The sequence below is a fragment of the Triticum urartu genome, chromosome 7A (assembly GCF_056163025.1).
Source record: "Triticum urartu cultivar PI428250 chromosome 7A, HENAU_Tu73, whole genome shotgun sequence".
NCBI lineage: Eukaryota > Viridiplantae > Streptophyta > Magnoliopsida > Poales > Poaceae > Triticum > Triticum urartu.
This window is the reverse complement of record NC_141879.1, coordinates 278,634,930-278,645,026: the sequence shown is the minus strand read 5'-3', so window position 1 is coordinate 278,645,026 and position 10,097 is coordinate 278,634,930.

Genomic DNA, 10,097 nt, shown 5'->3' with positions numbered 1-10,097 from the left:
CAGGGGGAGGTTCTAGAAATCGTTAAGGTGGCGCTGCAGGATGACTCCTCGGCTGCCGGACATATGGGGGAAAAAGCCCCCATGGGGACTGGCAGTGGGGGCCAAGCTCTCTTCGGCCCTTAGCCGGATACCATTCCGGAGACCTACATGGCTCCGGAGTCTAGCGAACGGCCTTCCTCAAAAGAAGTAGGTGTGTCTGTTCCACTGATGACCTCTGTCCAACCAGAGGCACCGGACAATCTGCTGGAAGCGCTGCGAGGCGCCTCCATTGTGGATGAGCACCGTGTCCTTATGGGTACGGTGATCGAAAAGGCTCAGTCCGCCAAAAGCAGACTGACCGAGGCCTACACTAGCCTTTTAACAGGCTTTGAGGTAACAGTTGTAGAAAAAATATCACAATGTGGACAGTAGCCCCTGATGCTCTGTTCGGTGTCCGGAAAGGAAAAGCCGAACCAGGGATCAAAATAATTTTCGCATGAGTCTGACATAATATGTCTATGTGAATAAGCAGGCATCGCTGCTGGATGTTGCCGCTCACTCTGCGGAGGTCTCCGGACTGAAGCAGAACCTAGAGCGGGCCGAGAAAGAGCTCGGCCTCATGAAGAAGCAGCTGGAGGACAACAAAGGTATGCAGTAACATGCGTGTATGTTTAGAAAGGATGAATGGTTCGTGCTGACTAAAGTGCCATGAACTTTATTAGGGGCCATGACCGAGGTGGCGGCCCTAAAGAAGGCATTAGAGAAGGCCGAGGACAACACGGCCAAGGAACGCACCGCGCGCGAGAAACACGAGGCCCAGGTCGGCGAGGTTCAGCAAGAGCTCCATGACGCCGTCAAGAAGTGCGGGTCCGTGGAGCGTGATTCTAAGACGCAAGTGTCCAAACTTGCGAAGGCCCTCCAGAGCACGCAGGAGGCTCGAGCCGAAGCCCAGAGCGCCCTTCAGGAAATCTAGGCAGCCCGGAAGATCGCGGCGGGTAAGGCTTTCATTATGCAAAGCAAGTCTGTGAAGGAAGCGTTCCTTTTACTTACCTGAATTTGGAGCTCTCCAGGGGCATTTACGGATTTGCCGCGCAGCGTATCAGACGCTACCGAGTTCTATCGAGCCGAGGTGGGGAGTTCTATAGAGAAGCTGTTCTGGTCTCAATATCTTGTGTCCGAACATCCAGTGTCCTTCAGCAACCAGCTGAAATAGCTGGCCGAGCTGCACAAGGCGGCCGAGCTAGCCATGAAGGAGCTAATAGTCCGACTATGGCCTGCTGCGCCGATACCTAGCAGCTACTTCGGACTTGTGAAGCGGCTTGTTGATGCCTGCCCCCGGCTTGAGGTTATAAACCGGTCGGTCTGTATCGAAGGTGCACGGATGGCCTTTGCCCACGTCAAAATGCACTTGGCGAAGATGGATGCCAAGAAGCTAATAACCGAGGGGCCACCTGAGGGCAAGGAGCACCGCTGACCCGAGTTGTATTTTGATGGTGTCCTGGAGGGATCCCGCATTGTTGTGGATCACTGTGCGAAAGACACTATCTTTGAATGAATGTATGCGATCTCCCTCTGCCTTGTATGATAAAACAAAGTGTTTATGCAATATAATGTTTGTTATGTTTTTAAATTTTTACTTCTTGTGCGGCCGTGTTGTATGAAATCTGAGGGTTAACCAGTCGTCGCTTCTGCCCCCATGTAGGTAGTACGGGGGTGTTCGGGATGGAATATAAACAATCTTGATCCAATTAGATGGTCCTTGAAGGAGTTGTTTAGTGCAAGGAACCAGGCAACCAGACTATGCGGCTATAACGCCCTCACTTAGCCATAGGAGTGCGACAATAAAAACATGGGCGCAGCCCCTAGTATCTGAACTAGAGTGCTATAAGCGGCTGATCGGGAAGTACCAATCCTTCGCGTAATGCGTAAGAAATCTCCAACGATTTTCAACCTCCGAACAGCTGACCGGCTCTTGCCGCATCATGACAGTCAGTTTTCGGCTTTCTCTACTGAGGTGCTCCTTTGGATACACCAAGGCACAATCGCAGTAGTTCTCCCTTTACTACCTTAGCTGATATAGCGAAACGTAAGGTAGCAAGCATAGGAGCCGGGCAACCCAACTATTGATAAAAGACATGATTCAGAGCCAATGCATATAATGCTAAATTCGGGGTGCCGAGCTATACTTATAAAAAGTGTTCGGACTTTTGTTGCCGTAATGTGGGGTGCTATGAAGCCCCTGGCAAGCATCGAGGGTACCAAAGTGTATAGGTGCTATCTGATAGGATTATCCACAGGGGAGCTGGAAAAAAAAAGAAAACAGAAAAGGTACGAAGGTAAAAAGCTGGAGTCCTACAACTCCAGTTGAGGGAGTCCTGGACTAAGGGGTCCTCGGGCGTCCGGCCTGTTATCTATGGGCCGGACTGATGGGCTGTGAAGATATGCAGACCGAAGACTGTACCTGTGTCTAGATAAGACTCTCCTTGGCATGGAAGGCAAGCTTGGCGAACAACAAATGAAGATTCCATCTTATGTAACCGACTCTATGTAACCCTAGATCCCCCCGGTGTCTATATAAACCAGAGGGTGTAGTCTGAAAAGGATATACCCAATACCTTAGTCATACAGGCTAGACTTCTAGGGTTTAGCCATTACGTTCTCGTGGTAGATCAACTCTTGTAATACTCATGTTCATCAATATCAATCAAGCAGGACGTAGGGTATTACCTCCATCAAGAGGGCCCGAACTTGGGTAAAACTTCGTGTCCCCTGTCTCCTGTTACCATCAACCTTAGACGCACAGTTCGGGACCCCCTACCCGAGATCCACCGGTTTTGACACCGACATTGGTGCTTTATTTGAGAGTTCCTCTGTGCTGTCGCTGAAAGGTTTGATGGCCCCTTCAATCGTCAATAATGATGTTGTCTACGGAGAAACTTTCCTCCCCGGGCAGATCTTCGTATTCGGCAGCTTCGCACTGCGGGCCAACTCGTTTGGCCATCTGGAGCAGATCGAAAGCTACGCCCCTGGCCATCAAGTCAGATTTGGTAGCTTGAACTACGTCGCGGATATCCGTGGAGACTTGATCTTCGCCGGATTCGATACCGTGGTGGCCGCTCCCGGTCACCCCGATGATCATGACCTAAATCTGTCATCGGGCTACATCCAGGAGATCGCTCCTGTAACCGCTCTGGCCCTAGAGCCGGGGCAGGCTGCGCCATCCAAATATGGGAGGATTAACCCCACCTCGGAGGCCGCAGACTCCACGGCGTCGGAGCCGCACATGGACCTGGTCTCACACGATGCATATGCCACCGGAATGCCAGACTCGTCTCCGGCCATAGGTTCTGAACCGCGCGAGCCCATGGACGCCGAGCTTGATCGTTTATCATTCTTCAAATTCAGCGCCGCGGACATCTTCCAGCACTTGCCTTTGGGCGATGTGCTAAACTCATTAAAAAACCTGTCCTTGGCGGAGGACTCTCAGCCGAACTATATCCGGCTTGAACTAGGGGCTCACGATGGAGAATTTTACTTCCCACCCGCCACCCACTTTGTAGCCACAATCGAGGATTTGACCGACGAACTTGATTACGACTCCGAGGACATCGACGGTATGGACGACGATGCCAGAGAAGAAGAGGCCCAGAACCCGCCATTCACTGGACGCTGGACGGCCACTTCCTCGTATGACGTATACATGGTGGATGCACCAAAGGAGAACAGCGGCGACAATAAGGAAGACCCAGTTGAGGATAAACCTTCTGAAATACAGTCCAAGCGCCGGCGTCAGCGGCGCTGCTCTAAATCATGCCGCAGTAAAGACAGCAACACCGGCACAGGAGAAGATGATACTCCGGAAGGTGCCGAAGACAACGAAGACCCCGTCGATAAAGCAAACGAACAAGATGAACGGGAAGATGAGCAAGTTAGCCCTGTTAAACAGGCCACGCACGAAGATTCGAAAGACGATAACTACCTCCTGCTCTCCAAAGATGAGGTGAGCCTTGGCACCGAAGATTTCATCGTGCCCGAGGAACCTCTTGAGCAGGAGCGCTTCAAGCGCCAGCTAATAGCCACGGCAAGGAGCCTGAAAAAGAAGCAGCAGCAGCTTCAAGCTGACCAAGATCTGCTCAATGATAAATGGACTGATGTCCTAGCAGCCGAAGAGCACGGCCTCAAGCGCCCAACCAAAAGCTACCCAAAATGCAAATTGCTACCTCAGTTCGACGAGGAGGCGCCGGAGTACATACCACCATCGCACAATACGGCCGACCGACCACCATGTGGTCGGGACAGAACGGCAACTGATGCCGAACACCAGCCCGCCCCGCCTCATCACTTAGGCAGAGGTAAATTAGCCCATGGCCATACATATGACCTACGGCAGAACCTAAATAATAAAGCAGGACATACAAGATCAATCTACGGATCGCGAGCACGCGCCTCGACACGCAACCACGACCACCTATTCGGACGTGACAAACCCTGTCGTGCGGGGGCCGAACACCGCAGACGGACTCTATCAGAGCTACTTCGCGATACGGCTCGATATAGAGGCCCCGCATACCCTCATTGCTTCACTGATGAGGTCCTGGATCACGAATTCCCCGAAGGATTCATGCCCGTGAACATAGAATCATATGATGGAACCATGGACCCCGCGGTGTGGGTCGAGGACTTCATTCTCCACATCCATATGGCCCGCGGAGATGATCTCCACGCCATAAAATACCTCCCTCTAAAACTCAAAGGGCCAGCTCGGCATTGGCTAAACAGTCTACCTGAAAATTCCATCGGCAGCTGGGAGGACTTGGAAGAGGCTTTCCTCAATAACTTCCAAGGTACATATGTTCGACCTCCGGACACTGATGACTTAAGCCATATAGTTCAACAGCCCGGAGAGTCCGCCAGGAAATTCTGGACAAGGTTCTTAACTAAAAAGAACCAAATTGTCGACTGTCCGGACGCCGAAGCTCTAGCAGCTTTTAAGCATAGCATCCGCGACGAATGGCTCGCTCGCCACCTCGGCCAAGAAAAGCCAAAATCCATGGCAGCCCTCATGGCACTCATGACCCGCTTTTGTGTGGGCGAGGACAGTTGGTTGGCCCGTAGCAAAAACAATGCAAGCGATGCCGTCACCCCTAAAGTTAAAAGCAACAAAGACAAGACTCGACGCAATAGATACAAGCACCGAAACAATAGTGACAACACCGATGATACGGCGGTCAACGCCAGATTCAGCGGCTCTAAGTCCGGTCAGCGGAAGAAGCCGTTCTAAAAGAACAATTCAGGCCCATCCAGCTTGGACCGCATACTTGATCGTCCATGCCAGATTCACGGCACCCCCGACAAGCCTCCTAATCATACAAATAGAGAGTGCTGGGTTTTCAAACAGGCCGACAAATTAAATGCCGAGAACAGGGAAAAGGGATCGCAAAGCGAGGATGATTACGAAGAGCCATGACAACCGAACACAGGGGGACAGAAGAAGTTTCCCCTCAGGTCAAAATGGTGAACATGATATATGCTACCCACATCCCCAAGAGGGAGCGCAAGAGTGCGCTCAGGGACATCTACGTGATAGAGCCAGTCGCCCCAAAATTCAATCCATGGTCGTCATGCCCGATCACCTTTGATCGCCGGGATCACCCAACCAGCATTCGTCATGGAGGCTCAGCCGCACTGGTCTTAGACCCAATAATTGATGGGTTGCACCTGACTCGTGTCCTCATGGACGGCGGTAGTAGCCTCAATCTGCTCTATTAGGATACAGTGCGAAAAATGGGCATTAACCCATCAAGGATCAAGCCTACAAAGACCACCTTTAAAGGAGTCATTCCATGCGTAGAGGCCCGTTGTACGGGCTCAATCACATTAGAGGTTGTCTTCGGATCTCCGGACAACTTCCGAAGCGAGGAGTTAGTCTTCGATATCGTCCCAGTCAGTGGCGGATATCATGCACTACTCGGGCGAACTGCGTTTCCTCGATTCAACGCAGTACCACACTATGCTTATCTCAAGCTCAAGACGCCTGGCCCACGCAGCGTCATAACAGTCAATGGCAATACGGAACACTCTCTCCATACAGAAGAGCACACAGCTGCCCTAACAGCAGAAGTACAAAGCGGCCTTCTCAAGTAGAACCTTCATTTGGCTGTCGAGCCCTTGGACACCCTTAAGAGGGTCCGGACTACTCTGCAGCAGGAGAGCTTGGCTCGTCAGGAGCTCGACTAGCAATCCGGCCTCCGTCTTAGTCCCAATCAAGCGGTGGCCTGCGTGCCGCGCATACATAACTATGCACTCAAAATTCCATGGGCATCGACGGAGGCATATCTAGCTTGTGATCCACGGCACGGCTCGGCCGACATCAGATACACACATACTTTCACTTTTGCTTGTTTTATTTTAGGTTTAAATCCCACAGACCCCATTGGGTGGTCTGGTTATCAGCCCTCTGGAAGGATAAACACACCAAGCTGGCGAGGAGCACAGACATACGGGGACTTTTTAGGTGATTCCGTTAACGATAACTCTATCTGTCTTCCAGGACCCACTTGCAGCTCTTCCCTGGTTTTGGCATGTTAAATAGCATGTTGCTTATTGCACTACTTGTATCAATGCACCTTGACGTACTAATTACATTACAGTGAAAACAGTTTGTAGCTGGAGCTGTAGGATCCCAGCTTTTTACCTTTACATCTTTTCTGTTTTCTTTCTCTCTTTTCTTTATTTTTTCAGTTTTCGTGTGGATAACCCCATCAGGTAGCACCCGTACACTTTGGTACGTTTTGATGTTTGCCAGGGGCTTTATAGAACCCCACATTACAGCAACAAAAGTCCAAACACTTCTTGTAAGTATAGTTCAGCACCTCGAATTTAGCATTATATGCATTGGCTCCGAATCATGTCTTTGGTCAATAGTTGGGTTGCCCGGCTCCTGTGCTTGCTATCCTACGTTCCGCTACATCGGTAGGGTAGTAAAGGGAGAACTACTGCGATTATGCCCTGGTCTAAACCGGATGAGCACCTCAGTAGAGAAAGCCAAAAACTGACTGTCATGATGCGGCGAGAGCCGGTCGGCTGTTCGGAGGTCTCAAATCATTGGAGATTTTTCTGCATTACGCGAAGGATTGGTACTTCCCAATCAGACGTTGACAGCACCCTGGTTCGTATACCAGGGGCTGCGCCTATGTTTTTTATAAAACTCCTATGGCTAAGTGAGGGTGTTCAAGACGTATAGTCTGGTTGCCTGGTTCGTTGCACTAAACAACTCCTTCAAGGACCATATAATTGGATCAAGATTGTTTAGATACCATCCCGAACACCTCCGTACTACCTACGTGAGGGCAGAAGCTGACGACTGGCCAACCCTTATATTTCATACAACACGGCCGCACAGGAAGATACAATTAAAACCTAATAAAAATCATATTACACAACGGCTTTGTTTTCATCATACAAGGCAAAATATGAATGTATTTATTCAAGAATAACATCATTCCTGCACTGCGTTGCTACAAGTCGAGATCCCTTGAGGACATCCGTGAAATATCGCTCGGGTGTGCAGTGCTCCTTGCCCTCCGGCGGCCCCCGGGCCACCTCGACAGCATCCATCTTCACCCACCACATCTTGCAACGAGCGAAGGCCATGCGGGCACCCTTGATGCAGACTGGTCGCTTGACGATGTCTAGCCGCGGACAAGCCTCCACCACCCGCTTCATGAGGCCAAAATAACTGCTAGGTATAGCTTCGGCTGGCCATAGTTGGATTATGAAATCCTTCAGTTCGGCCATCCTGTGCAGCTCGACCAACTATTTCAGTTGATCGGCAAAGGCCACCGTATGTTCTGGCACAGCATACTGCGACCAGAACAGCTCCTCCGGAGAATCCCCTTCCCTGGCTCGGAAGAACTCTGCAGCAACGGATACACTACGCGGCAGATCCACAAAAGCCCCTGGGCAACTCTGAATCCGGGTTAGTAAAAGGTACTTCCTCTTCGCATACTTGCTTTGCATATTAAACGCCTTACCCGCTGCTATCTTCTTCGCCTCCTGGATCTCCTGGAGAGTGTCCCGGGCCTCATTCTATGCGGCCTCCGCGCTCTGACGAGCTTTGGTAAGTTCGGCCTCTCGAGCCGACGCCTCGCGCTCCAAGGCTTCACACTTCTTCACCATATCCTGGAGCTCCTACTGGACCTCGCCGACCCGGGCCTTGAGCTTCTTACGGGCGGCTTGTTGTTGGATAGCCTTCCCCTCGGCTTCGGCCAGGGCCTTTCTCCGGGCCTCGACCTCGGTCGTTGCTTCTATACAAATCATGGCATTTTGGTCATTGCATATCATTTTCTTCTTTTCAAATATATAACAGGTTATTGCTTACCTTGCTTCTTCTCAAGCTGCCTCTTCACTTGGCTCAGATCTTCCTCGGCCTCCGCCAGTTTCTACTTCAGTCTGGAGACTTCGGAAGTATGCGAGGCCGCGGCCAGCAACGACGCCTGTATTTAAGAAAAAATTAGTTAGTTTCCTGGCATAGGAGATTGATCCTCTGTCTAGTTTTTTCTTTCTGAACACCGGACAGTGTCTTAGGGGCTACTGTCTACATTGGGATTCTCTCCTTTTGGCGTCACTTACCTCAAAACCTGTCAACAGGTTGCCACAGGCCTCGGTTAGTCTGCTCTTGGCGAACTGGACCCTTCAATCACCGTGCCCATAAGGACACGGTGCTCCTCCATAATGGAAGCGCCTCGCAGCGCTCCCAGCAGACTATCCGGTGCCCCTGGTTGGACAGGGGCCACCGGCGAAACAGGCATCCCCCCTTCTTTCAAAGGAGGGTGTGTGCTGGATTCCGGAGCCGCCTCGGTCTCCGGAATGGAGTCCGGTTGAGGGCCGAATTGTATACGGCCCTCCCCGCCAGTCTCCGGGGGAATTGGTTCCCCTTGGTGTCCGGCGATGGAGGTTTCTCCTTTGGGCGCTTCTTGATCCTCTCCCCCCGCTGGGAACAGTCCTTCGGGACAGCACCTCCGCATCACCCCTGGTCTTGGGGGAGTGTGCGGCTGGCGTGGAGTCGCTGGCCATCGCCTTGGAATCCAGCGAGCCTCTTGACGAGGATCACGGAGGGCTATTGTGGGCCAGACTACAATAACATAACCAATCATCTCAATACAATGAGGAGGGGAAACTTCATGGGCGGATAAGGTATTAGCACTTACGACGTGGCCCGGGGCTTAGCACGAGGGCGTCTCTCCGGACTGTCGTTGACGTCCCATGCGAAGTTATCCGCGAGGGAGCCCTTCCCCCTTTTGGGCGCCTCCACCTCCAGAGTTGTGTTGGCCGCCCTCTTCTTCCTCCCCCCATCAGGGGGAGAGTCACTCTCCTCCTCCTCATCCGCGTCATCTTCGGCGGCGGGGGAATGGGCCTTGTCTTCGGACGTCGCATCCGAGGTACCCTTGCAGCGAGGACCGCTCCGGGCCCCCTTGGCCTTTCCTGTGGCCTTCTTCTCTAGAGCCTTATAAGGTGCCGGCTCCAGCATCTTTGCTAAGCGCGGGATGACTGGCTCCTCGGGCAAGGGAGCCGAACACCGGATCAGCTTCGCCTTCTTCAATCAGTACTGAAAAAGCAATGGTAATGGAAGCTTAGATATCATCCTTGAAACAAGCAAGTAAGGGATGTGTTGAAAAAACATACCTCATTGGGAGGGTGATTTATGTCGTGACCCCGGTCCGAGCCAGTGGCCGGCGGTATCTCGTTGCCCTTGAAAAGCAACTTCCAGGCATCTTCGTGAGTCGTTTCGAAAAGCCTCACCAGGGTATGGTGTTTCTTCGGGTTGAAATCCCATAGAGGACGGCTTCGGCTCTGGCAGGGAAGGATTCGGCGCACCAACATCACTTGGATTATGTCGACAAGCTTGATGTCCTTATCGATCATACTTTGGATACGCGTTTGCAGCGCAGTCAGCTCGTCCGACGAACACCAGTTTGGGCTCTTCTCAACCCAGGAGGTGAGTCGCACGAGGGCGCCAGAGTTGAATTCGGCCGCCGTTGCCCAGGTGGCATCGCGGGGTTCGGTGATGTAGAACCATAGCTTCTGCCATTCCTTGACAGATTCCACGAACGTGCCTT